Here is a 27,052-nt window from a genome sequence, read left to right on the forward strand (position 1 = left end):
TTTGCCCGGGGTGCGCACACCTTGGCTGGGTTGCGCACCCTTTGTGCGCTCCAAGGTGCGCACGAAGTCGGAGCTCGGTTTGCCCCGGGTGCGCACCTTCGCCAGGGTGCGCACCTTGATGCGCACGCCTTGGCTGGGCTGCGCACCTTGGTGGGCGCCATGGTGCGCACCTTTCGTGCGCTCCAAGGTGCGCACGAAGTCGGAGCTCGGTTTGCCCCGGGTGCGCACCTTGGTGGGCGCCATGGTGCACTCCGAGGTGCCCAAGATTGGTGCGCACCAAGGAGCGCTCCGAAGTGCGCTCCAAGGTGCGCAGGTGCGCGCGAAGTCGAAAGTTGGGTTAATTGTCCGGTTTGCCTCGGGTGCGCACCTTGCGTGCACCTTCGCCAGGGTGGGCGCCTTGGTGCGCACACCTTGGCTGGGCTGCGCACCCGGGCGCGCACACCTTGGCACCCGCGTTTCCTTCATTTTAAATTTTTTTTTTTTACAATCTCTCAAGTGGGAAATTCTATAATCTCAACTTTTTTTGCCTTTTCAGGAAACTTTTGAATGGAGCGCATCATTGGTGCGCTCCGAAGTGTGCTCCAAGGTGCGCACCTCTGGTGTGCTCCAAAGCTCTCTCTAGCTGCGTGCACCTGCCCCGGCTGCGCACCCGGCCCCGCCCAGCTTCGCTCACCTGTCCCGGGCGTCTGGTGCGGAACCTTAGAGTAAGAAACATCACCGTGCACCTTGGCCAACGTGCGCGACTCGACCGAGCGCGCACTGGCCGAGGTGCACACCGATTTCACCTGGGTGCGCGCGCAGCACCTCGGGCGCACCGGGGTGCGCGCACAACGCCCGGGTTGCACCGTGGCCTGTGTGCTCGGGGCGCCTCGGGTGCGCGCTCGGTGTCGCCCCCCGCGCGCGCGGTAGTGCGGGCAGCGCACCCCGGCCCGGCCCGGCCCCGACGAGAACGCAAACGGGCAAAAGGTTTATTCAAATAGCATTGCGACGCCCGGCGAAAAACTAAAAAAGGGTGCAACACCGGGACTTCCCGGGAGGTCACCCATCCCAGTACTACTCCGGCCCAAGCGCGCTTAACTGCGGAGTTCTGATGGGATCCGGTGCACTAACGCTGGTATGATCGCACCCGTTATGAGCTTGTCGCAGTGTGTACTTAGCAAACCGCGACCCACGTGCGAATCCACCCCGGCCACCCACCCCCGTCGAGGTGCACACCCTCCCTCGCGAAGTGCGCCCCGTTCGCCAAGTGTGAGCCCTGCCCGGGTGCGCGCACCTTGCTAGGGCGTCGGGTGTGCACCCGGCCCGGCCTACGTGCGTGCACCTGGACGGGGCGTCGTGTGCGTGCAGTGTCCCGTCTGCAACGCGGTGCCCACACACCACCTCGGGCGCAACGACCTGCGCTCACATGTGGGCCGAGTGCACCTTGGTGCATGTTCGGGGCGCCTCGGGTGCACGCTCGATCTTGCCCCGGTGCACCAAGGCGCTCGGTTTGCCCCGGGTGCGCACTTGGTGCAAGGTGGGCACCCAAAATAGGGATCAAGCACCAAAACACAAGTTTCGGGATGCAAAATGGGACCCAAGGACCACAAATGCGTTCCAAGACCCATGATGGGTCCACGAGAACAAAAATGTGTTCCGAGACTTAATAAACAAATATTGGGTTTTAGGAGAAGAAACATGCTCTGATGCCCAAAACGAGAATCGACCCCGAAAAGGCCACAGGCCAAAAGTGGGATGCGAGACAAAAAAAAATGGGACCCGAGGACCAAAATTGGGTTCCCAGGTCGAAGACAGGGCAACCGGACAAGAAACGACCTCTAAGGCTCGAAATGAGTCCCGACGACTAAAACTTGACAAGAAGCACCCATCAGGCACCCAACTCGACACCCATGGGATGCCGACCCACCCGGGCTTCCACCTAGCACACCTTGGCACCCACCCACCCTCGCACCCAACCTCGCACCCAACTTAGCACCTTTGAACCCACATTGGCACTCACCCTGACCCTGGCACCTTGGAACCCACATTGGCACTCACCTTGACCCTGGCACCCACCTTTGCACTCACCTTGGGACCCACCCTGGCTCCCACCTCGGCACCCACCCAGACACCCACCTTGGTTCCTTGGCACCCACCTTGGATCCTTGGCACCCACCCCGACACCCACCTTGGCACGCAACTTGGCTACTTGCCACCCACCTTGGCTCCTTGACGCCCACCCCGACAACCACCCCGTGACCTACCCTGGCTAGGGTTGGTGCACACCCACCCTGGTGCCCACCTTGGCACCCACCCCATGACCCACCTTGGCACGCACCTTAGTACCCACCCCGTTACCCACCCTAGGACCCACCCCGTGACCCACCTTGGCCAGGGTGGGTGCCTTGGTGCGCACAACTTGCCTGGGCTGCACACCAAGGCGGGCTCAAGATGGCACCCGCGTTCCGTTTTTTTCACTATCTTTCAAAACGGAAATTTTAAAATCTCGTTTTTTTTTTTTTTTTTGCCTTTTCTGGAAATTAGTGAAGGCAGCGCATCAAAGGTGCGCAATGCTGGTGCGAACCCGGGAGCGCTCCGATGTGTGCTCCAAGGTGCGGCGTGCACGAAGTCCGAGCCCGGCTTGCCCCGGGTGCGCACCTCGCGTGCACCTTCGCCGGGGTGAGCACCTTGGCTGGGTTGCGCGCCCTGGTGCGCACCAAGGAGCGCTCTGAAGTGTGCTCCAAGGTGCGGCGTGCACGAAGTCGGAGCTCGGTTTGCCCCGGGTGTGCACCTCGGGTGCGCACCTCGCGTGCACCTTCGCTGCGGTGGGCACCTTGGCTGGGTTGCGCGCCTTGGTGGGCACCATGCAGTGCACGAAGTCGGAGCCCGGTTTGCCCCGGGCGCGCACCTCCGCCAGGGTGGGCACCTTGGTGCGCACAACTTGCCTGGGCTGCGCACCAGGAAGGGCTCAAGATGGCACCCGCGTTCCGTTTTTTTCACTATCTTTCAGAACGGAAATTTTAAAATATCGTTTTTTTTTGCCTTTTCTGGAAATTAGTGAAGGCAGCGCATCAAAGGTGCGCAACGCTGGTGCGAACCTGGGAGCGCTCCGATGTGTGCTCCAAGGTGCGGCGTGCACGAAGTCGGAGCCCGGTTTGCCCCGGGTGCGCCCTGGTGGGCACCATGGTGCGCACCAAGGAGCGCTCCGAAGTGTGCTCCAAGGTGCGGCCTGCACGAAGTCGGAGCCCGGTTTGCCCCGGGCGTGCACCGCGGGTGGGCACCTTGGTGCGCATGCCTTGCCTGGGCTGCGCACCAGGGCGGGCTCAAGATGGCACCCGCGTTCCGTTTTTTTCACTATCTTTCAAAACGGAAATTTTAAAATCTCATTTTTTTTTGCCTTTTCTGGAAATTAGTGAAGGCAGCGCATCAAAGGTGCGCACCTCGCTGCCCACCACGGTGCGCAACGCCGGTGGGCACCCGGGAGTGCTTCGAAGTGTGCTCCAAGGTGCTGCGTGCACGTTGTCGGAGCCCGGTTTGCCCCGGGTGCGCACCTCGCGTGCACCTTCGTCGGGGTGGGCACCTTGGCTGGGTTTGCCCCGGCTGCGCTCCGAAGCGGGGTTATTGGAGCGCCGCCTCTTTTTTTGTCGGAGCGTTTGGTGGGGTTTCTCGCATTGGCTCTTCCCAGGCCCGGTTGCCACCCTGGCGCGCACGAAGTCGGAAGTAGGGTTAATTGCCCGGGTGCGCACCTTTGCCAGGGTGGGCACCTTACCTGGGCTGTGCACCAGGGCGGGCTCAAGATGGCACCCGCGTTCCGTTTTTTTCACTATCTTTCAAAACGGAAATTTTAAAATCTCCTCTTTTTTTTGCCTTTTCTGGAAATTAGTGAAGGCAGCGCATCAAAGGTGCGCACCTCGCTGCCCACCTTGGTGTGCTCTGAGGTGCGCACCCGGGAGCGCTACGAAGTGTGCTCCAAGGTGCGGCGTGCACGTTGTCGGAGCCCGGTTTGCCCCGGGTGCGCACCTCGCCTGCACCTTGGCCGGGGTGGGCACCCTGGCTGGGTTTGCCCAGGGTGCGCTCCGAAGCGGGGTTACTGGAGCGCCCCCTCTTTTTTTGTCAGAGCGTTTGGTGGGGTTTCTCGCATTGGCTCTTCCCAGGCCCGGTTGTTGGGTGCGCTCCCACCCTGGCGCGCGCGAAGTTGGAAGTTGGGTTAATTGCCCGGGCGCGCACCTTCGCCAGGGTGGGCACCTTGGTGCGCACACCTTGGCTGGGCTGCGCACCAGGGCGGGCTCAAGATGGCACCAGCATTCCCTTTTTCTCACTATCTTTCAAAACGGAAATTTTAAAATCTCGTTTTTTTTTGCCTTTTATGGAAATTAGTGAAGGCATCGCATCAAAGGTGCGCACCTCGCTGCCCACCTTGGTGTGCTCCGAGGTGCCCACCACGGTGCGCTCCGAGGTGCCCACCACGGTGCGCAACGCCGGTGCGAACCCGGGAGCGCCCCGATGTGTGCTCCAAGGTGCGGCGTGCACGAAGCCGGACCCCGGTTTGCCCCGGGTGCGCACCTCGCGTGCACCTTGGTGCGCACACCTTGGCTGGGTTGCGCGGCCTGGTGGGCACCATGGTGCGCACCAAGGAGCGCTCCAAAGTGTGCTCCAAGGTGCGGCGTGCACGAAGTCCTAGCCCGGTTTGCCCCGGGTGCGCACCTTCGCCGCGGTGGGCACCATGGCGTGCACGAAGTCGGAGCCCGGTTTGCCCCGGGTGCGCACCTCGCGTGCACCTTCGCCGGGGTGGGCACCTCGGCTGGGTTGCGCGCCCTGGTGCGCACCAAGGAGCGCTCCGAAGTGTGCTCCAAGGTGCGGCGTGCACGAAGTCGGAGCCCGGTTTGCCCCGGGTGCGCACCTTCGCCGCGGTGGGCACCCTGGTGCGCACCATGGCGTGCACGAAGTCGGAGCCCGGTTTGCCCCGGGTGCGCACCTCGCGTGCACCTTCGGCGGGGTTGCGCGCCCTGGTGCGCACCAAGGAGCGCTCCGAAGTGTGCTCCAAGGTGCGGCGTGCACGAAGTCGGAGCCCGGTTTGCCCCGGGTGCGCACCTCGCGTGCACCTTCGGCGGGGTTGCGCGCCCTGGTGGGCACCATGGTGCGCACCAAGGAGCGCTCCGAAGTGTGCTCCAAGGTGCGGCGTGCACGAAGTCGGAGCCCGGTTTGCCCCGGGTGCGCACCTCGCGTGCACCTTCGCCGCGGTGGGCACCATGGCGTGCACGAAGTCGGAGCCCGGTTTGCCCCGGGTGCGCACCTCGCGTGCACCTTCGCCGGGGTGGGCACCTCGGCTGGGTTGCGCGCCCTGGTGCGCACCAAGGAGCGCTCCGAAGTGTGCTCCAAGGTGCGGCGTGCACGAAGTCGGAGCCCGGTTTGCCCCGGGTGCGCACCTCGCGTGCACCTTGGCGCGGTGGGCACCATGGCGTGCACGAAGTCGGAGCCCGGTTTGCCCCGGGTGCGCACCCCGCGTGCACCTTCGCCGGGGTGGGCACCTCGGCTGGGTTGCGCGCCCTGGTGCGCACCAAGGAGCGCTCCGAAGTGTGCTCCAAGGTGCGGCGTGCACAAAGTCGGAGCCCGGTTTGCCCCGGGTGCGCACCTCGCGTGCACCTTCGCCGCGGTGGGCACCTTGGCTGGGTTGGGCACCATTGAGCGCTCCGAAGTGTGCTCCAAGGTGCGCACCATGGCCCTCCAAGGTGCGCAGCATGGCGTGCACGAAGTCGGAGCCCGGTTTGCCCCGGGTGCGCACCTCGCGTGCACCTTCGCCAGGGTGGGCACCTCGGTGCGCACACCTTCTCAATGTTTTCTTGCCTTTTCTGGAAATTGGTGAAGGCAGCGCATCAAAGGTGCGCACCTCGGTGTGCTCCGAGGTGCGAACCCGAGAGCGCTCCGAGGTGCCCACGAAGTCGAAAGTCGGGTTAATTGCATTGTTTTCCCCGGGTGCGCTCCGAGGTGCGCAACATCGGTGCGCACCAAGGAGGGCTCCGAAGTGTGCTCCAAGGTGCGCACGATTCGGAGCTCGGTTTGCCCGGGGTGCGCACACCTTGGCTGGGTTGCGCACCCTTTGTGCGCTCCAAGGTGCGCACGAAGTCGGAGCTCGGTTTGCCCCGGGTGCGCACCTTCGCCAGGGTGCGCACCTTGATGCGCACGCCTTGGCTGGGCTGCGCACCTTGGTGGGCGCCATGGTGCGCACCTTTCGTGCGCTCCAAGGTGCGCACGAAGTCGGAGCTCGGTTTGCCCCGGGTGCGCACCTTGGTGGGCGCCATGGTGCACTCCGAGGTGCCCAAGATTGGTGCGCACCAAGGAGCGCTCCGAAGTGCGCTCCAAGGTGCGCAGGTGCGCGCGAAGTCGAAAGTTGGGTTAATTGTCCGGTTTGCCTCGGGTGCGCACCTTGCGTGCACCTTCGCCAGGGTGGGCGCCTTGGTGCGCACACCTTGGCTGGGCTGCGCACCCGGGCGCGCACACCTTGGCACCCGCGTTTCCTTCATTTTAAATTTTTTTTTTTTACAATCTCTCAAGTGGGAAATTCTATAATCTCAACTTTTTTTGCCTTTTCAGGAAACTTTTGAATGGAGCGCATCATTGGTGCGCTCCGAAGTGTGCTCCAAGGTGCGCACCTCTGGTGTGCTCCAAAGCTCTCTCTAGCTGCGTGCACCTGCCCCGGCTGCGCACCCGGCCCCGCCCAGCTTCGCTCACCTGTCCCGGGCGTCTGGTGCGGAACCTTAGAGTAAGAAACATCACCGTGCACCTTGGCCAACGTGCGCGACTCGACCGAGCGCGCACTGGCCGAGGTGCACACCGATTTCACCTGGGTGCGCGCGCAGCACCTCGGGCGCACCGGGGTGCGCGCACAACGCCCGGGTTGCACCGTGGCCTGTGTGCTCGGGGCGCCTCGGGTGCGCGCTCGGTGTCGCCCCCGCGCGCGCGGTAGTGCGGGCAGCGCACCCCGGCCCGGCCCGGCCCCGACGAGAACGCAAACGGGCAAAAGGTTTATTCAAATAGCATTGCGACGCCCGGCGAAAAACTAAAAAAGGGTGCAACACCGGGACTTCCCGGGAGGTCACCCATCCCAGTACTACTCCGGCCCAAGCGCGCTTAACTGCGGAGTTCTGATGGGATCCGGTGCACTAACGCTGGTATGATCGCACCCGTTATGAGCTTGTCGCAGTGTGTACTTAGCAAACCGCGACCCACGTGCGAATCCACCCCGGCCACCCACCCCCGTCGAGGTGCACACCCTCCCTCGCGAAGTGCGCCCCGTTCGCCAAGTGTGAGCCCTGCCCGGGTGCGCGCACCTTGCTAGGGCGTCGGGTGTGCACCCGGCCCGGCCTACGTGCGTGCACCTGGACGGGGCGTCGTGTGCGTGCAGTGTCCCGTCTGCAACGCGGTGCCCACACACCACCTCGGGCGCAACGACCTGCGCTCACATGTGGGCCGAGTGCACCTTGGTGCATGTTCGGGGCGCCTCGGGTGCACGCTCGATCTTGCCCCGGTGCACCAAGGCGCTCGGTTTGCCCCGGGTGCGCACTTGGTGCAAGGTGGGCACCCAAAATAGGGATCAAGCACCAAAACACAAGTTTCGGGATGCAAAATGGGACCCAAGGACCACAAATGCGTTCCAAGACCCATGATGGGTCCACGAGAACAAAAATGTGTTCCGAGACTTAATAAACAAATATTGGGTTTTAGGAGAAGAAACATGCTCTGATGCCCAAAACGAGAATCGACCCCGAAAAGGCCACAGGCCAAAAGTGGGATGCGAGACAAAAAAAAATGGGACCCGAGGACCAAAATTGGGTTCCCAGGTCGAAGACAGGGCAACCGGACAAGAAACGACCTCTAAGGCTCGAAATGAGTCCCGACGACTAAAACTTGACAAGAAGCACCCATCAGGCACCCAACTCGACACCCATGGGATGCCGACCCACCCGGGCTTCCACCTAGCACACCTTGGCACCCACCCACCCTCGCACCCAACCTCGCACCCAACTTAGCACCTTTGAACCCACATTGGCACTCACCCTGACCCTGGCACCTTGGAACCCACATTGGCACTCACCTTGACCCTGGCACCCACCTTTGCACTCACCTTGGGACCCACCCTGGCTCCCACCTCGGCACCCACCCAGACACCCACCTTGGTTCCTTGGCACCCACCTTGGATCCTTGGCACCCACCCCGACACCCACCTTGGCACGCAACTTGGCTACTTGCCACCCACCTTGGCTCCTTGACGCCCACCCCGACAACCACCCCGTGACCTACCCTGGCTAGGGTTGGTGCACACCCACCCTGGTGCCCACCTTGGCACCCACCCCATGACCCACCTTGGCACGCACCTTAGTACCCACCCCGTTACCCACCCTAGGACCCACCCCGTGACCCACCTTGGCCAGGGTGGGTGCCTTGGTGCGCACAACTTGCCTGGGCTGCACACCAAGGCGGGCTCAAGATGGCACCCGCGTTCCGTTTTTTTCACTATCTTTCAAAACGGAAATTTTAAAATCTCGTTTTTTTTTTTTTTTTGCCTTTTCTGGAAATTAGTGAAGGCAGCGCATCAAAGGTGCGCAATGCTGGTGCGAACCCGGGAGCGCTCCGATGTGTGCTCCAAGGTGCGGCGTGCACGAAGTCCGAGCCCGGCTTGCCCCGGGTGCGCACCTCGCGTGCACCTTCGCCGGGGTGAGCACCTTGGCTGGGTTGCGCGCCCTGGTGCGCACCAAGGAGCGCTCTGAAGTGTGCTCCAAGGTGCGGCGTGCACGAAGTCGGAGCTCGGTTTGCCCCGGGTGTGCACCTCGGGTGCGCACCTCGCGTGCACCTTCGCTGCGGTGGGCACCTTGGCTGGGTTGCGCGCCTTGGTGGGCACCATGCAGTGCACGAAGTCGGAGCCCGGTTTGCCCCGGGCGCGCACCTCCGCCAGGGTGGGCACCTTGGTGCGCACAACTTGCCTGGGCTGCGCACCAGGAAGGGCTCAAGATGGCACCCGCGTTCCGTTTTTTTCACTATCTTTCAGAACGGAAATTTTAAAATATCGTTTTTTTTTGCCTTTTCTGGAAATTAGTGAAGGCAGCGCATCAAAGGTGCGCAACGCTGGTGCGAACCTGGGAGCGCTCCGATGTGTGCTCCAAGGTGCGGCGTGCACGAAGTCGGAGCCCGGTTTGCCCCGGGTGCGCCCTGGTGGGCACCATGGTGCGCACCAAGGAGCGCTCCGAAGTGTGCTCCAAGGTGCGGCCTGCACGAAGTCGGAGCCCGGTTTGCCCCGGGCGTGCACCGCGGGTGGGCACCTTGGTGCGCATGCCTTGCCTGGGCTGCGCACCAGGGCGGGCTCAAGATGGCACCCGCGTTCCGTTTTTTTCACTATCTTTCAAAACGGAAATTTTAAAATCTCATTTTTTTTTGCCTTTTCTGGAAATTAGTGAAGGCAGCGCATCAAAGGTGCGCACCTCGCTGCCCACCACGGTGCGCAACGCCGGTGGGCACCCGGGAGTGCTTCGAAGTGTGCTCCAAGGTGCTGCGTGCACGTTGTCGGAGCCCGGTTTGCCCCGGGTGCGCACCTCGCGTGCACCTTCGTCGGGGTGGGCACCTTGGCTGGGTTTGCCCCGGCTGCGCTCCGAAGCGGGGTTATTGGAGCGCCGCCTCTTTTTTTGTCGGAGCGTTTGGTGGGGTTTCTCGCATTGGCTCTTCCCAGGCCCGGTTGCCACCCTGGCGCGCACGAAGTCGGAAGTAGGGTTAATTGCCCGGGTGCGCACCTTTGCCAGGGTGGGCACCTTACCTGGGCTGTGCACCAGGGCGGGCTCAAGATGGCACCCGCGTTCCGTTTTTTTCACTATCTTTCAAAACGGAAATTTTAAAATCTCCTCTTTTTTTTGCCTTTTCTGGAAATTAGTGAAGGCAGCGCATCAAAGGTGCGCACCTCGCTGCCCACCTTGGTGTGCTCTGAGGTGCGCACCCGGGAGCGCTACGAAGTGTGCTCCAAGGTGCGGCGTGCACGTTGTCGGAGCCCGGTTTGCCCCGGGTGCGCACCTCGCCTGCACCTTGGCCGGGGTGGGCACCCTGGCTGGGTTTGCCCAGGGTGCGCTCCGAAGCGGGGTTACTGGAGCGCCCCCTCTTTTTTTGTCAGAGCGTTTGGTGGGGTTTCTCGCATTGGCTCTTCCCAGGCCCGGTTGTTGGGTGCGCTCCCACCCTGGCGCGCGCGAAGTTGGAAGTTGGGTTAATTGCCCGGGCGCGCACCTTCGCCAGGGTGGGCACCTTGGTGCGCACACCTTGGCTGGGCTGCGCACCAGGGCGGGCTCAAGATGGCACCAGCATTCCCTTTTTCTCACTATCTTTCAAAACGGAAATTTTAAAATCTCGTTTTTTTTTGCCTTTTATGGAAATTAGTGAAGGCATCGCATCAAAGGTGCGCACCTCGCTGCCCACCTTGGTGTGCTCCGAGGTGCCCACCACGGTGCGCTCCGAGGTGCCCACCACGGTGCGCAACGCCGGTGCGAACCCGGGAGCGCCCCGATGTGTGCTCCAAGGTGCGGCGTGCACGAAGCCGGACCCCGGTTTGCCCCGGGTGCGCACCTCGCGTGCACCTTGGTGCGCACACCTTGGCTGGGTTGCGCGGCCTGGTGGGCACCATGGTGCGCACCAAGGAGCGCTCCAAAGTGTGCTCCAAGGTGCGGCGTGCACGAAGTCCTAGCCCGGTTTGCCCCGGGTGCGCACCTTCGCCGCGGTGGGCACCATGGCGTGCACGAAGTCGGAGCCCGGTTTGCCCCGGGTGCGCACCTCGCGTGCACCTTCGCCGGGGTGGGCACCTCGGCTGGGTTGCGCGCCCTGGTGCGCACCAAGGAGCGCTCCGAAGTGTGCTCCAAGGTGCGGCGTGCACGAAGTCGGAGCCCGGTTTGCCCCGGGTGCGCACCTTCGCCGCGGTGGGCACCCTGGTGCGCACCATGGCGTGCACGAAGTCGGAGCCCGGTTTGCCCCGGGTGCGCACCTCGCGTGCACCTTCGGCGGGGTTGCGCGCCCTGGTGCGCACCAAGGAGCGCTCCGAAGTGTGCTCCAAGGTGCGGCGTGCACGAAGTCGGAGCCCGGTTTGCCCCGGGTGCGCACCTCGCGTGCACCTTCGGCGGGGTTGCGCGCCCTGGTGGGCACCATGGTGCGCACCAAGGAGCGCTCCGAAGTGTGCTCCAAGGTGCGGCGTGCACGAAGTCGGAGCCCGGTTTGCCCCGGGTGCGCACCTCGCGTGCACCTTCGCCGCGGTGGGCACCATGGCGTGCACGAAGTCGGAGCCCGGTTTGCCCCGGGTGCGCACCTCGCGTGCACCTTCGCCGGGGTGGGCACCTCGGCTGGGTTGCGCGCCCTGGTGCGCACCAAGGAGCGCTCCGAAGTGTGCTCCAAGGTGCGGCGTGCACGAAGTCGGAGCCCGGTTTGCCCCGGGTGCGCACCTCGCGTGCACCTTCGCCGCGGTGGGCACCATGGCGTGCACGAAGTCGGAGCCCGGTTTGCCCCGGGTGCGCACCCCGCGTGCACCTTCGCCGGGGTGGGCACCTCGGCTGGGTTGCGCGCCCTGGTGCGCACCAAGGAGCGCTCCGAAGTGTGCTCCAAGGTGCGGCGTGCACGAAGTCGGAGCCCGGTTTGCCCCGGGTGCGCACCTCGCGTGCACCTTCGCCGCGGTGGGCACCTTGGCTGGGTTGGGCACCATTGAGCGCTCCGAAGTGTGCTCCAAGGTGCGCACCATGGCCCTCCAAGGTGCGCAGCATGGCGTGCACGAAGTCGGAGCCCGGTTTGCCCCGGGTGCGCACCTCGCGTGCACCTTCGCCAGGGTGGGCACCTCGGTGCGCACACCTTCTCAATGTTTTCTTGCCTTTTCTGGAAATTGGTGAAGGCAGCGCATCAAAGGTGCGCACCTCGGTGTGCTCCGAGGTGCGAACCCGAGAGCGCTCCGAGGTGCCCACGAAGTCGAAAGTCGGGTTAATTGCATTGTTTTCCCCGGGTGCGCTCCGAGGTGCGCAACATCGGTGCGCACCAAGGAGGGCTCCGAAGTGTGCTCCAAGGTGCGCACGATTCGGAGCTCGGTTTGCCCGGGGTGCGCACACCTTGGCTGGGTTGCGCACCCTTTGTGCGCTCCAAGGTGCGCACGAAGTCGGAGCTCGGTTTGCCCCGGGTGCGCACCTTCGCCAGGGTGCGCACCTTGATGCGCACGCCTTGGCTGGGCTGCGCACCTTGGTGGGCGCCATGGTGCGCACCTTTCGTGCGCTCCAAGGTGCGCACGAAGTCGGAGCTCGGTTTGCCCCGGGTGCGCACCTTGGTGGGCGCCATGGTGCACTCCGAGGTGCCCAAGATTGGTGCGCACCAAGGAGCGCTCCGAAGTGCGCTCCAAGGTGCGCAGGTGCGCGCGAAGTTGAAAGTTGGGTTAATTGTCCGGTTTGCCTCGGGTGCGCACCTTGCGTGCACCTTCGCCAGGGTGGGCGCCTTGGTGCGCACACCTTGGCTGGGCTGCGCACCCGGGCGCGCACACCTTGGCACCCGCGTTTCCTTCATTTTAAATTTTTTTTTTTTACAATCTCTCAAGTGGGAAATTCTATAATCTCAACTTTTTTTGCCTTTTCAGGAAACTTTTGAATGGAGCGCATCATTGGTGCGCTCCGAAGTGTGCTCCAAGGTGCGCACCTCTGGTGTGCTCCAAAGCTCTCTCCAGCTGCGTGCACCTGCCCCGGCCGCGCACCCGGCCCCGCCCAGCTTCGCTCACCTGTCCCGGGCGTCTGGTGCGGAACCTTAGAGTAAGAAACATCACCGTGCACCTTGGCCAACGTGCGCGACTCGACCGAGCGCGCACTGGCCGAGGTGCACACCGATTTCACCTGGGTGCGCGCGCAGCACCTCGGGCGCACCGGGGTGCGCGCACAACGCCCGGGTTGCACCGTGGCCTGTGTGCTCGGGGCGCCTCGGGTGCGCGCTCGGTGTCGCCCCCGTGCGCGCGGTAGTGCGGGCAGCGCACCCCGGCCCGGCCCGGCCCCGACGAGAACGCAAACGGGCAAAAGGTTTATTCAAATAGCATTGCGACGCCCGGCGAAAAACTAAGAAAGGGTGCAACACCGGGACTTCCCGGGAGGTCACCCATCCCAGTACTACTCCGGCCCAAGCGCGCTTAACTGCGGAGTTCTGATGGGATCCGGTGCACTAACGCTGGTATGATCGCACCCGTTATGAGCTTGTCGCAGTGTGTACTTAGCAAACCGCGACCCACGTGCGAATCCACCCCGGCCACCCACCCCCGTCGAGGTGCACACCCTCCCTCGCGAAGTGCGCCCCGTTCGCCAAGTGTGAGCCCTGCCCGGGTGCGCGCACCTTGCTAGGGCGTCGGGTGTGCACCCGGCCCGGCCTACGTGCGTGCACCTGGACGGGGCGTCGTGTGCGTGCAGTGTCCCGTCTGCAACGCGGTGCCCACACACCACCTCGGGCGCAACGACCTGCGCTCACATGTGGGCCGAGTGCACCTTGGTGCATGTTCGGGGCGCCTCGGGTGCACGCTCGATCTTGCCCCGGTGCACCAAGGCGCTCGGTTTGCCCCGGGTGCGCACTTGGTGCAAGGTGGGCACCCAAAATAGGGATCAAGCACCAAAACACAAGTTTCGGGATGCAAAATGGGACCCAAGGACCACAAATGCGTTCCAAGACCCATGATGGGTCCACGAGAACAAAAATGTGTTCCGAGACTTAATAAACAAATATTGGGTTTTAGGAGAAGAAACATGCTCTGATGCCCAAAACGAGAATCGACCCCGAAAAGGCCACAGGCCAAAAGTGGGATGCGAGACAAAAAAAAATGGGACCCGAGGACCAAAATTGGGTTCCCAGGTCGAAGACAGGGCAACCGGACAAGAAACGACCTCTAAGGCTCGAAATGAGTCCCGACGACTAAAACTTGACAAGAAGCACCCATCAGGCACCCAACTCGACACCCATGGGATGCCGACCCACCCGGGCTTCCACCTAGCACACCTTGGCACCCACCCACCCTCGCACCCAACCTCGCACCCAACTTAGCACCTTTGAACCCACATTGGCACTCACCCTGACCCTGGCACCTTGGAACCCACATTGGCACTCACCTTGACCCTGGCACCCACCTTTGCACTCACCTTGGGACCCACCCTGGCTCCCACCTCGGCACCCACCCAGACACCCACCTTGGTTCCTTGGCACCCACCTTGGATCCTTGGCACCCACCCCGACACCCACCTTGGCACGCAACTTGGCTACTTGCCACCCACCTTGGCTCCTTGACGCCCACCCCGACAACCACCCCGTGACCTACCCTGGCTAGGGTTGGTGCACACCCACCCTGGTGCCCACCTTGGCACCCACCCCATGACCCACCTTGGCACGCACCTTAGTACCCACCCCGTTACCCACCCTAGGACCCACCCCGTGACCCACCTTGGCCAGGGTGGGTGCCTTGGTGCGCACAACTTGCCTGGGCTGCACACCAGGGCGGGCTCAAGATGGCACCCGCGTTCCGTTTTTTTCACTATCTTTCAAAACGGAAATTTTAAAATCTCGTTTTTTTTTTTTTTTTGCCTTTTCTGGAAATTAGTGAAGGCAGCGCATCAAAGGTGCGCAATGCTGGTGCGAACCCGGGAGCGCTCCGATGTGTGCTCCAAGGTGCGGCGTGCACGAAGTCCGAGCCCGGCTTGCCCCGGGTGCGCACCTCGCGTGCACCTTCGCCGGGGTGAGCACCTTGGCTGGGTTGCGCGCCCTGGTGCGCACCAAGGAGCGCTCTGAAGTGTGCTCCAAGGTGCGGCGTGCACGAAGTCGGAGCTCGGTTTGCCCCGGGTGTGCACCTCGGGTGCGCACCTCGCGTGCACCTTCGCTGCGGTGGGCACCTTGGCTGGGTTGCGCGCCTTGGTGGGCACCATGCAGTGCACGAAGTCGGAGCCCGGTTTGCCCCGGGCGCGCACCTCCGCCAGGGTGGGCACCTTGGTGCGCACAACTTGCCTGGGCTGCGCACCAGGAAGGGCTCAAGATGGCACCCGCGTTCCGTTTTTTTCACTATCTTTCAGAACGGAAATTTTAAAATATCGTTTTTTTTTGCCTTTTCTGGAAATTAGTGAAGGCAGCGCATCAAAGGTGCGCAACGCTGGTGCGAACCTGGGAGCGCTCCGATGTGTGCTCCAAGGTGCGGCGTGCACGAAGTCGGAGCCCGGTTTGCCCCGGGTGCGCCCTGGTGGGCACCATGGTGCGCACCAAGGAGCGCTCCGAAGTGTGCTCCAAGGTGCGGCCTGCACGAAGTCGGAGCCCGGTTTGCCCCGGGCGTGCACCGCGGGTGGGCACCTTGGTGCGCATGCCTTGCCTGGGCTGCGCACCAGGGCGGGCTCAAGATGGCACCCGCGTTCCGTTTTTTTCACTATCTTTCAAAACGGAAATTTTAAAATCTCATTTTTTTTTGCCTTTTCTGGAAATTAGTGAAGGCAACGCATCAAAGGTGCGCACCTCGCTGCCCACCACGGTGCGCAACGCCGGTGGGCACCCGGGAGTGCTTCGAAGTGTGCTCCAAGGTGCTGCGTGCACGTTGTCGGAGCCCGGTTTGCCCCGGGTGCGCACCTCGCGTGCACCTTCGTCGGGGTGGGCACCTTGGCTGGGTTTGCCCCGGCTGCGCTCCGAAGCGGGGTTATTGGAGCGCCGCCTCTTTTTTTGTCGGAGCGTTTGGTGGGGTTTCTCGCATTGGCTCTTCCCAGGCCCGGTTGCCACCCTGGCGCGCACGAAGTCGGAAGTAGGGTTAATTGCCCGGGTGCGCACCTTTGCCAGGGTGGGCACCTTACCTGGGCTGTGCACCAGGGCGGGCTCAAGATGGCACCCGCGTTCCGTTTTTTTCACTATCTTTCAAAACGGAAATTTTAAAATCTCCTCTTTTTTTTGCCTTTTCTGGAAATTAGTGAAGGCAGCGCATCAAAGGTGCGCACCTCGCTGCCCACCTTGGTGTGCTCTGAGGTGCGCACCCGGGAGCGCTACGAAGTGTGCTCCAAGGTGCGGCGTGCACGTTGTCGGAGCCCGGTTTGCCCCGGGTGCGCACCTCGCCTGCACCTTGGCCGGGGTGGGCACCCTGGCTGGGTTTGCCCAGGGTGCGCTCCGAAGCGGGGTTACTGGAGCGCCCCCTCTTTTTTTGTCAGAGCGTTTGGTGGGGTTTCTCGCATTGGCTCTTCCCAGGCCCGGTTGTTGGGTGCGCTCCCACCCTGGCGCGCGCGAAGTTGGAAGTTGGGTTAATTGCCCGGGCGCGCACCTTCGCCAGGGTGGGCACCTTGGTGCGCACACCTTGGCTGGGCTGCGCACCAGGGCGGGCTCAAGATGGCACCAGCATTCCCTTTTTCTCACTATCTTTCAAAACGGAAATTTTAAAATCTCGTTTTTTTTTGCCTTTTATGGAAATTAGTGAAGGCATCGCATCAAAGGTGCGCACCTCGCTGCCCACCTTGGTGTGCTCCGAGGTGCCCACCACGGTGCGCTCCGAGGTGCCCACCACGGTGCGCAACGCCGGTGCGAACCCGGGAGCGCCCCGATGTGTGCTCCAAGGTGCGGCGTGCACGAAGCCGGACCCCGGTTTGCCCCGGGTGCGCACCTCGCGTGCACCTTGGTGCGCACACCTTGGCTGGGTTGCGCGGCCTGGTGGGCACCATGGTGCGCACCAAGGAGCGCTCCAAAGTGTGCTCCAAGGTGCGGCGTGCACGAAGTCCTAGCCCGGTTTGCCCCGGGTGCGCACCTTCGCCGCGGTGGGCACCATGGCGTGCACGAAGTCGGAGCCCGGTTTGCCCCGGGTGCGCACCTCGCGTGCACCTTCGCCGGGGTGGGCACCTCGGCTGGGTTGCGCGCCCTGGTGCGCACCAAGGAGCGCTCCGAAGTGTGCTCCAAGGTGCGGCGTGCACGAAGTCGGAGCCCGGTTTGCCCCGGGTGCGCACCTTCGCCGCGGTGGGCACCCTGGTGCGCACCATGGCGTGCACGAAGTCGGAGCCCGGTTTGCCCCGGGTGCGCACCTCGCGTGCACCTTCGGCGGGGTTGCGCGCCCTGGTGCGCACCAAGGAGCGCTCCGAAGTGTGCTCCAAGGTGCGGCGTGCACGAAGTCGGAGCCCGGTTTGCCCCGGGTGCGCACCTCGCGTGCACCTTCGGCGGGGTTGCGCGCCCTGGTGGGCACCATGGTGCGCACCAAGGAGCGCTCCGAAGTGTGCTCCAAGGTGCGGCGTGCACGAAGTCGGAGCCCGGTTTGCCCCGGGTGCGCACCTCGCGTGCACCTTCGCCGCGGTGGGCACCATGGCGTGCACGAAGTCGGAGCCCGGTTTGCCCCGGGTGCGCACCTCGCGTGCACCTTCGCCGGGGTGGGCACCTCGGCTGGGTTGCGCGCCCTGGTGCGCACCAAGGAGCGCTCCGAAGTGTGCTCCAAGGTGCGGCGTGCACGAAGTCGGAGCCCGGTTTGCCCCGGGTGCGCACCTCGCGTGCACCTTCGCCGCGGTGGGCACCATGGCGTGCACGAAGTCGGAGCCCGGTTTGCCCCGGGTGCGCACCCCGCGTGCACCTTCGCCGGGGTGGGCACCTCGGCTGGGTTGCGCGCCCTGGTGCGCACCAAGGAGCGCTCCGAAGTGTGCTCCAAGGTGCGGCGTGCACGAAGTCGGAGCCCGGTTTGCCCCGGGTGCGCACCTCGCGTGCACCTTCGCCGCGGTGGGCACCTTGGCTGGGTTGGGCACCATTGAGCGCTCCGAAGTGTGCTCCAAGGTGCGCACCATGGCCCTCCAAGGTGCGCAGCATGGCGTGCACGAAGTCGGAGCCCGGTTTGCCCCGGGTGCGCACCTCGCGTGCACCTTCGCCAGGGTGGGCACCTCGGTGCGCACACCTTCTCAATGTTTTCTTGCCTTTTCTGGAAATTGGTGAAGGCAGCGCATCAAAGGTGCGCACCTCGGTGTGCTCCGAGGTGCGAACCCGAGAGCGCTCCGAGGTGCCCACGAAGTCGAAAGTCGGGTTAATTGCATTGTTTTCCCCGGGTGCGCTCCGAGGTGCGCAACATCGGTGCGCACCAAGGAGGGCTCCGAAGTGTGCTCCAAGGTGCGCACGATTCGGAGCTCGGTTTGCCCGGGGTGCGCACACCTTGGCTGGGTTGCGCACCCTTTGTGCGCTCCAAGGTGCGCACGAAGTCGGAGCTCGGTTTGCCCCGGGTGCGCACCTTCGCCAGGGTGCGCACCTTGATGCGCACGCCTTGGCTGGGCTGCGCACCTTGGTGGGCGCCATGGTGCGCACCTTTCGTGCGCTCCAAGGTGCGCACGAAGTCGGAGCTCGGTTTGCCCCGGGTGCGCACCTTGGTGGGCGCCATGGTGCACTCCGAGGTGCCCAAGATTGGTGCGCACCAAGGAGCGCTCCGAAGTGCGCTCCAAGGTGCGCAGGTGCGCGCGAAGTTGAAAGTTGGGTTAATTGTCCGGTTTGCCTCGGGTGCGCACCTTGCGTGCACCTTCGCCAGGGTGGGCGCCTTGGTGCGCACACCTTGGCTGGGCTGCGCACCCGGGCGCGCACACCTTGGCACCCGCGTTTCCTTCATTTTAAATTTTTTTTTTTTACAATCTCTCAAGTGGGAAATTCTATAATCTCAACTTTTTTTGCCTTTTCAGGAAACTTTTGAATGGAGCGCATCATTGGTGCGCTCCGAAGTGTGCTCCAAGGTGCGCACCTCTGGTGTGCTCCAAAGCTCTCTCCAGCTGCGTGCACCTGCCCCGGCCGCGCACCCGGCCCCGCCCAGCTTCGCTCACCTGTCCCGGGCGTCTGGTGCGGAACCTTAGAGTAAGAAACATCACCGTGCACCTTGGCCAACGTGCGCGACTCGACCGAGCGCGCACTGGCCGAGGTGCACACCGATTTCACCTGGGTGCGCGCGCAGCACCTCGGGCGCACCGGGGTGCGCGCACAACGCCCGGGTTGCACCGTGGCCTGTGTGCTCGGGGCGCCTCGGGTGCGCGCTCGGTGTCGCCCCCCGCGCGCGCGGTAGTGCGGGCAGCGCACCCCGGCCCGGCCCGGCCCCGACGAGAACGCAAACGGGCAAAAGGTTTATTCAAATAGCATTGCGACGCCCGGCGAAAAACTAAGAAAGGGTGCAACACCGGGACTTCCCGGGAGGTCACCCATCCCAGTACTACTCCGGCCCAAGCGCGCTTAACTGCGGAGTTCTGATGGGATCTGGTGCACTAACGCTGGTATGATCGCACCCGTTATGAGCTTGTCGCAGTGTGTACTTAGCAAACCGCGACCCACGTGCGAATCCACCCCGGCCACCCACCCCCGTCGAGGTGCACACCCTCCCTCGCGAAGTGCGCCCCGTTCGCCAAGTGTGAGCCCTGCCCGGGTGCGCGCACCTTGCTAGGGCGTCGGGTGTGCACCCGGCCCGGCCTACGTGCGTGCACCTGGACGGGGCGTCGTGTGCGTGCAGTGTCCCGTCTGCAACGCGGTGCCCACACACCACCTCGGGCGCAACGACCTGCGCTCACATGTGGGCCGAGTGCACCTTGGTGCATGTTCGGGGCGCCTCGGGTGCACGCTCGATCTTGCCCCGGTGCACCAAGGCGCTCGGTTTGCCCCGGGTGCGCACTTGGTGCAAGGTGGGCACCCAAAATAGGGATCAAGCACCAAAACACAAGTTTCGGGATGCAAAATGGGACCCAAGGACCACAAATGCGTTCCAAGACCCATGATGGGTCCACGAGAACAAAAATGTGTTCCGAGACTTAATAAACAAATATTGGGTTTTAGGAGAAGAAACATGCTCTGATGCCCAAAACGAGAATCGACCCCGAAAAGGCCACAGGCCAAAAGTGGGATGCGAGACAAAAAAAAATGGGACCCGAGGACCAAAATTGGGTTCCCAGGTCGAAGACAGGGCAACCGGACAAGAAACGACCTCTAAGGCTCGAAATGAGTCCCGACGACTAAAACTTGACAAGAAGCACCCATCAGGCACCCAACTCGACACCCATGGGATGCCGACCCACCCGGGCTTCCACCTAGCACACCTTGGCACCCACCCACCCTCGCACCCAACCTCGCACCCAACTTAGCACCTTTGAACCCACATTGGCACTCACCCTGACCCTGGCACCTTGGAACCCACATTGGCACTCACCTTGACCCTGGCACCCACCTTTGCACTCACCTTGGGACCCACCCTGGCTCCCACCTCGGCACCCACCCAGACACCCACCTTGGTTCCTTGGCACCCACCTTGGATCCTTGGCACCCACCCCGACACCCACCTTGGCACGCAACTTGGCTACTTGCCACCCACCTTGGCTCCTTGACGCCCACCCCGACAACCACCCCGTGACCTACCCTGGCTAGGGTTGGTGCACACCCACCCTGGTGCCCACCTTGGCACCCACCCCATGACCCACCTTGGCACGCACCTTAGTACCCACCCCGTTACCCACCCTAGGACCCACCCCGTGACCCACCTTGGCCAGGGTGGGTGCCTTGGTGCGCACAACTTGCCTGGGCTGCACACCAGGGCGGGCTCAAGATGGCACCCGCGTTCCGTTTTTTTCACTATCTTTCAAAACGGAAATTTTAAAATCTCGTTTTTTTTTTTTTTTTGCCTTTTCTGGAAATTAGTGAAGGCAGCGCATCAAAGGTGCGCAATGCTGGTGCGAACCCGGGAGCGCTCCGATGTGTGCTCCAAGGTGCGGCGTGCACGAAGTCCGAGCCCGGCTTGCCCCGGGTGCGCACCTCGCGTGCACCTTCGCCGGGGTGAGCACCTTGGCTGGGTTGCGCGCCCTGGTGCGCACCAAGGAGCGCTCTGAAGTGTGCTCCAAGGTGCGGCGTGCACGAAGTCGGAGCTCGGTTTGCCCCGGGTGTGCACCTCGGGTGCGCACCTCGCGTGCACCTTCGCTGCGGTGGGCACCTTGGCTGGGTTGCGCGCCTTGGTGGGCACCATGCAGTGCACGAAGTCGGAGCCCGGTTTGCCCCGGGCGCGCACCTCCGCCAGGGTGGGCACCTTGGTGCGCACAACTTGCCTGGGCTGCGCACCAGGAAGGGCTCAAGATGGCACCCGCGTTCCGTTTTTTTCACTATCTTTCAGAACGGAAATTTTAAAATATCGTTTTTTTTTGCCTTTTCTGGAAATTAGTGAAGGCAGCGCATCAAAGGTGCGCAACGCTGGTGCGAACCTGGGAGCGCTCCGATGTGTGCTCCAAGGTGCGGCGTGCACGAAGTCGGAGCCCGGTTTGCCCCGGGTGCGCCCTGGTGGGCACCATGGTGCGCACCAAGGAGCGCTCCGAAGTGTGCTCCAAGGTGCGGCCTGCACGAAGTCGGAGCCCGGTTTGCCCCGGGTGTGCACCGCGGGTGGGCACCTTGGTGCGCATGCCTTGCCTGGGCTGCGCACCAGGGCGGGCTCAAGATGGCACCCGCGTTCCGTTTTTTTCACTATCTTTCAAAACGGAAATTTTAAAATCTCATTTTTTTTTGCCTTTTCTGGAAATTAGTGAAGGCAGCGCATCAAAGGTGCGCACCTCGCTGCCCACCACGGTGCGCAACGCCGGTGGGCACCCGGGAGTGCTTCGAAGTGTGCTCCAAGGTGCTGCGTGCACGTTGTCGGAGCCCGGTTTGCCCCGGGTGCGCACCTCGCGTGCACCTTCGTCGGGGTGGGCACCTTGGCTGGGTTTGCCCCGGCTGCGCTCCGAAGCGGGGTTATTGGAGCGCCGCCTCTTTTTTTGTCGGAGCGTTTGGTGGGGTTTCTCGCATTGGCTCTTCCCAGGCCCGGTTGCCACCCTGGCGCGCACGAAGTCGGAAGTAGGGTTAATTGCCCGGGTGCGCACCTTTGCCAGGGTGGGCACCTTACCTGGGCTGTGCACCAGGGCGGGCTCAAGATGGCACCCGCGTTCCGTTTTTTTCACTATCTTTCAAAACGGAAATTTTAAAATCTCCTCTTTTTTTTGCCTTTTCTAGAAATTAGTGAAGGCAGCGCATCAAAGGTGCGCACCTCGCTGCCCACCTTGGTGTGCTCTGAGGTGCGCACCCGGGAGCGCTACGAAGTGTGCTCCAAGGTGCGGCGTGCACGTTGTCGGAGCCCAGTTTGCCCCGGGTGCGCACCTCGCCTGCACCTTGGCCGGGGTGGGCACCCTGGCTGGGTTTGCCCAGGGTGCGCTCCGAAGCGGGGTTACTGGAGCGCCCCCTCTTTTTTTGTCAGAGCGTTTGGTGGGGTTTCTCGCATTGGCTCTTCCCAGGCCCGGTTGTTGGGTGCGCTCCCACCCTGGCGCGCGCGAAGTTGGAAGTTGGGTTAATTGCCCGGGCGCGCACCTTCGCCAGGGTGGGCACCTTGGTGCGCACACCTTGGCTGGGCTGCGCACCAGGGCGGGCTCAAGATGGCACCAGCATTCCCTTTTTCTCACTATCTTTCAAAACGGAAATTTTAAAATCTCGTTTTCTTTTGCCTTTTATGGAAATTAGTGAAGGCATCGCATCAAAGGTGCGCACCTCGCTGCCCACCTTGGTGTGCTCCGAGGTGCCCACCACGGTGCGCTCCGAGGTGCCCACCACGGTGCGCAACGCCGGTGCGAACCCGGGAGCGCCCCGATGTGTGCTCCAAGGTGCGGCGTGCACGAAGCCGGACCCCGGTTTGCCCCGGGTGCGCACCTCGCGTGCACCTTGGTGCGCACACCTTGGCTGGGTTGCGCGGCCTGGTGGGCACCATGGTGCGCACCAAGGAGCGCTCCGAAGTGTGCTCCAAGGTGCGGCGTGCACGAAGTCCTAGCCCGGTTTGCCCCGGGTGCGCACCTTCGCCGCGGTGGGCACCATGGCGTGCACGAAGTCGGAGCCCGGTTTGCCCCGGGTGCGCACCTCGCGTGCACCTTCGCCGGGGTGGGCACCTCGGCTGGGTTGCGCGCCCTGGTGCGCACCAAGGAGCGCTCCGAAGTGTGCTCCAAGGTGCGGCGTGCACGAAGTCGGAGCCCGGTTTGCCCCGGGTGCGCACCTTCGCCGCGGTGGGCACCCTGGTGCGCACCATGGCGTGCACGAAGTCGGAGCCCGGTTTGCCCCGGGTGCGCACCTCGCGTGCACCTTCGGCGGGGTTGCGCGCCCTGGTGCGCACCAAGGAGCGCTCCGAAGTGTGCTCCAAGGTGCGGCGTGCACGAAGTCGGAGCCCGGTTTGCCCCGGGTGCGCACCTCGCGTGCACCTTCGGCGGGGTTGCGCGCCCTGGTGGGCACCATGGTGCGCACCAAGGAGCGCTCCGAAGTGTGCTCCAAGGTGCGGCGTGCACGAAGTCGGAGCCCGGTTTGCCCCGGGTGCGCACCTCGCGTGCACCTTCGCCGCGGTGGGCACCATGGCGTGCACGAAGTCGGAGCCCGGTTTGCCCCGGGTGCGCACCTCGCGTGCACCTTCGCCGCGGTGGGCACCATGGCGTGCACGAAGTCGGAGCCCGGTTTGCCCCGGGTGCGCACCTCGCGTGCACCTTCGCTGGGGTGGGCACCTCGGCTGGGTTGCGCGCCCTGGTGCGCACCAAGGAGCGCTCCGAAGTGTGCTCCAAGGTGCGGCGTGCACGAAGTCGGAGCCCGGTTTGCCCCGGGTGCGCACCTCGCGTGCACCTTCGCCGCGGTGGGCACCATGGCGTGCACGAAGTCGGAGCCCGGTTTGCCCCGGGTGCGCACCCCGCGTGCACCTTCGCCGGGGTGGGCACCTCGGCTGGGTTGCGCGCCCTGGTGCGCACCAAGGAGCGCTCCGAAGTGTGCTCCAAGGTGCGGCGTGCACGAAGTCGGAGCCCGGTTTGCCCCGGGTGCGCACCTCGCGTGCACCTTCGCCGCGGTGGGCACCTTGGCTGGGTTGGGCACCATTGAGCGCTCCGAAGTGTGCTCCAAGGTGCGCACCATGGCCCTCCAAGGTGCGCAGCATGGCGTGCACGAAGTCGGAGCCCGGTTTGCCCCGGGTGCGCACCTCGCGTGCACCTTCGCCAGGGTGGGCACCTCGGTGCGCACACCTTCTCAATGTTTTCTTGCCTTTTCTGGAAATTGGTGAAGGCAGCGCATCAAAGGTGCGCACCTCGGTGTGCTCCGAGGTGCGAACCCGAGAGCGCTCCGAGGTGCCCACGAAGTCGAAAGTCGGGTTAATTGCATTGTTTTCCCCGGGTGCGCTCCGAGGTGCGCAACATCGGTGCGCACCAAGGAGGGCTCCGAAGTGTGCTCCAAGGTGCGCACGATTCGGAGCTCGGTTTGCCCGGGGTGCGCACACCTTGGCTGGGTTGCGCACCCTTTGTGCGCTCCAAGGTGCGCACGAAGTCGGAGCTCGGTTTGCCCCGGGTGCGCACCTTCGCCAGGGTGCGCACCTTGATGCGCACGCCTTGGCTGGGCTGCGCACCTTGGTGGGCGCCATGGTGCGCACCTTTCGTGCGCTCCAAGGTGCGCACGAAGTCGGAGCTCGGTTTGCCCCGGGTGCGCACCTTGGTGGGCGCCATGGTGCACTCCGAGGTGCCCAAGATTGGTGCGCACCAAGGAGCGCTCCGAAGTGCGCTCCAAGGTGCGCAGGTGCGCGCGAAGTCGAAAGTTGGGTTAATTGTCCGGTTTGCCTCGGGTGCGCACCTTGCGTGCACCTTCGCCAGGGTGGGCGCCTTGGTGCGCACACCTTGGCTGGGCTGCGCACCCGGGCGCGCACACCTTGGCACCCGCGTTTCCTTCATTTTAAATTTTTTTTTTTTACAATCTCTCAAGTGGGAAATTCTATAATCTCAACTTTTTTTGCCTTTTCAGGAAACTTTTGAATGGAGCGCATCATTGGTGCGCTCCGAAGTGTGCTCCAAGGTGCGCACCTCTGGTGTGCTCCAAAGCTCTCTCCAGCTGCGTGCACCTGCCCCGGCCGCGCACCCGGCCCCGCCCAGCTTCGCTCACCTGTCCCGGGCGTCTGGTGCGGAACCTTAGAGTAAGAAACATCACCGTGCACCTTGGCCAACGTGCGCGACTCGACCGAGCGCGCACTGGCCGAGGTGCACACCGATTTCACCTGGGTGCGCGCGCAGCACCTCGGGCGCACCGGGGTGCGCGCACAACGCCCGGGTTGCACCGTGGCCTGTGTGCTCGGGGCGCCTCGGGTGCGCGCTCGGTGTCGCCCCCGCGCGCGCGGTAGTGCGGGCAGCGCACCCCGGCCCGGCCCGGCCCCGACGAGAACGCAAACGGGCAAAAGGTTTATTCAAATAGCATTGCGACGCCCGGCGAAAAACTAAGAAAGGGTGCAACACCGGGACTTCCCGGGAGGTCACCCATCCCAGTACTACTCCGGCCCAAGCGCGCTTAACTGCGGAGTTCTGATGGGATCCGGTGCACTAACGCTGGTATGATCGCACCCGTTATGAGCTTGTCGCAGTGTGTACTTAGCAAACCGCGACCCACGTGCGAATCCACCCCGGCCACCCACCCCCGTCGAGGTGCACACCCTCCCTCGCGAAGTGCGCCCCGTTCGCCAAGTGTGAGCCCTGCCCGGGTGCGCGCACCTTGCTAGGGCGTCGGGTGTGCACCCGGCCCGGCCTACGTGCGTGCACCTGGACGGGGCGTCGTGTGCGTGCAGTGTCCCGTCTGCAACGCGGTGCCCACACACCACCTCGGGCGCAACGACCTGCGCTCACATGTGGGCCGAGTGCACCTTGGTGCATGTTCGGGGCGCCTCGGGTGCACGCTCGATCTTGCCCCGGTGCACCAAGGCGCTCGGTTTGCCCCGGGTGCGCACTTGGTGCAAGGTGGGCACCCAAAATAGGGATCAAGCACCAAAACACAAGTTTCGGGATGCAAAATGGGACCCAAGGACCACAAATGCGTTCCAAGACCCATGATGGGTCCACGAGAACAAAAATGTGTTCCGAGACTTAATAAACAAATATTGGGTTTTAGGAGAAGAAACATGCTCTGATGCCCAAAACGAGAATCGACCCCGAAAAGGCCACAGGCCAAAAGTGGGATGCGAGACAAAAAAAAATGGGACCCGAGGACCAAAATTGGGTTCCCAGGTCGAAGACAGGGCAACCGGACAAGAAACGACCTCTAAGGCTCGAAATGAGTCCCGACGACTAAAACTTGACAAGAAGCACCCATCAGGCACCCAACTCGACACCCATGGGATGCCGACCCACCCGGGCTTCCACCTAGCACACCTTGGCACCCACCCACCCTCGCACCCAACCTCGCACCCAACTTAGCACCTTTGAACCCACATTGGCACTCACCCTGACCCTGGCACCTTGGAACCCACATTGGCACTCACCTTGACCCTGGCACCCACCTTTGCACTCACCTTGGGACCCACCCTGGCTCCCACCTCGGCACCCACCCAGACACCCACCTTGGTTCCTTGGCACCCACCTTGGATCCTTGGCACCCACCCCGACACCCACCTTGGCACGCAACTTGGCTACTTGCCACCCACCTTGGCTCCTTGACGCCCACCCCGACAACCACCCCGTGACCTACCCTGGCTAGGGTTGGTGCACACCCACCCTGGTGCCCACCTTGGCACCCACCCCATGACCCACCTTGGCACGCACCTTAGTACCCACCCCGTTACCCACCCTAGGACCCACCCCGTGACCCACCTTGGCCAGGGTGGGTGCCTTGGTGCGCACAACTTGCCTGGGCTGCACACCAGGGCGGGCTCAAGATGGCACCCGCGTTCCGTTTTTTTCACTATCTTTCAAAACGGAAATTTTAAAATCTCGTTTTTTTTTTTTTTTTGCCTTTTCTGGAAATTAGTGAAGGCAGCGCATCAAAGGTGCGCAATGCTGGTGCGAACCCGGGAGCGCTCCGATGTGTGCTCCAAGGTGCGGCGTGCACGAAGTCCGAGCCCGGCTTGCCCCGGGTGCGCACCTCGCGTGCACCTTCGCCGGGGTGAGCACCTTGGCTGGGTTGCGCGCCCTGGTGCGCACCAAGGAGCGCTCTGAAGTGTGCTCCAAGGTGCGGCGTGCACGAAGTCGGAGCTCGGTTTGCCCCGGGTGTGCACCTCGGGTGCGCACCTCGCGTGCACCTTCGCTGCGGTGGGCACCTTGGCTGGGTTGCGCGCCTTGGTGGGCAC

General features: G+C 63.5%; 5 non-coding genes across 5 annotated transcripts; all 5 read right to left on the reverse strand.

The window, feature by feature from the left end:
- Positions 1-1,009: 1,009 nt before the first annotated feature.
- Positions 1,010-1,128, reverse strand: LOC131867973 (5S ribosomal RNA). Its single transcript, XR_009366493.1, has one exon. It is a non-coding gene; the product is annotated as a 5S ribosomal RNA (ribosomal RNA).
- A 5,915-nt stretch (positions 1,129-7,043) lies between these two features.
- LOC131867974 (5S ribosomal RNA) lies at positions 7,044-7,162 on the reverse strand. The gene has a single exon (XR_009366494.1). It is a non-coding gene; the product is annotated as a 5S ribosomal RNA (ribosomal RNA).
- A 5,915-nt stretch (positions 7,163-13,077) lies between these two features.
- On the reverse strand, positions 13,078-13,196 carry LOC131867975 (5S ribosomal RNA). The gene has a single exon (XR_009366495.1). It is a non-coding gene; the product is annotated as a 5S ribosomal RNA (ribosomal RNA).
- Positions 13,197-19,112: 5,916 nt separating this feature from the next.
- LOC131867993 (5S ribosomal RNA) lies at positions 19,113-19,231 on the reverse strand. Its single transcript, XR_009366513.1, has one exon. It is a non-coding gene; the product is annotated as a 5S ribosomal RNA (ribosomal RNA).
- Positions 19,232-25,220: 5,989 nt separating this feature from the next.
- LOC131867976 (5S ribosomal RNA) lies at positions 25,221-25,339 on the reverse strand. The gene has a single exon (XR_009366496.1). It is a non-coding gene; the product is annotated as a 5S ribosomal RNA (ribosomal RNA).
- Between the last annotated feature and the right edge of the window lie 1,713 nt (positions 25,340-27,052).

This window comes from Cryptomeria japonica, unplaced genomic scaffold (assembly GCF_030272615.1).
Source record: "Cryptomeria japonica unplaced genomic scaffold, Sugi_1.0 HiC_scaffold_192, whole genome shotgun sequence".
Classification (NCBI taxonomy): domain Eukaryota; kingdom Viridiplantae; phylum Streptophyta; class Pinopsida; order Cupressales; family Cupressaceae; genus Cryptomeria; species Cryptomeria japonica.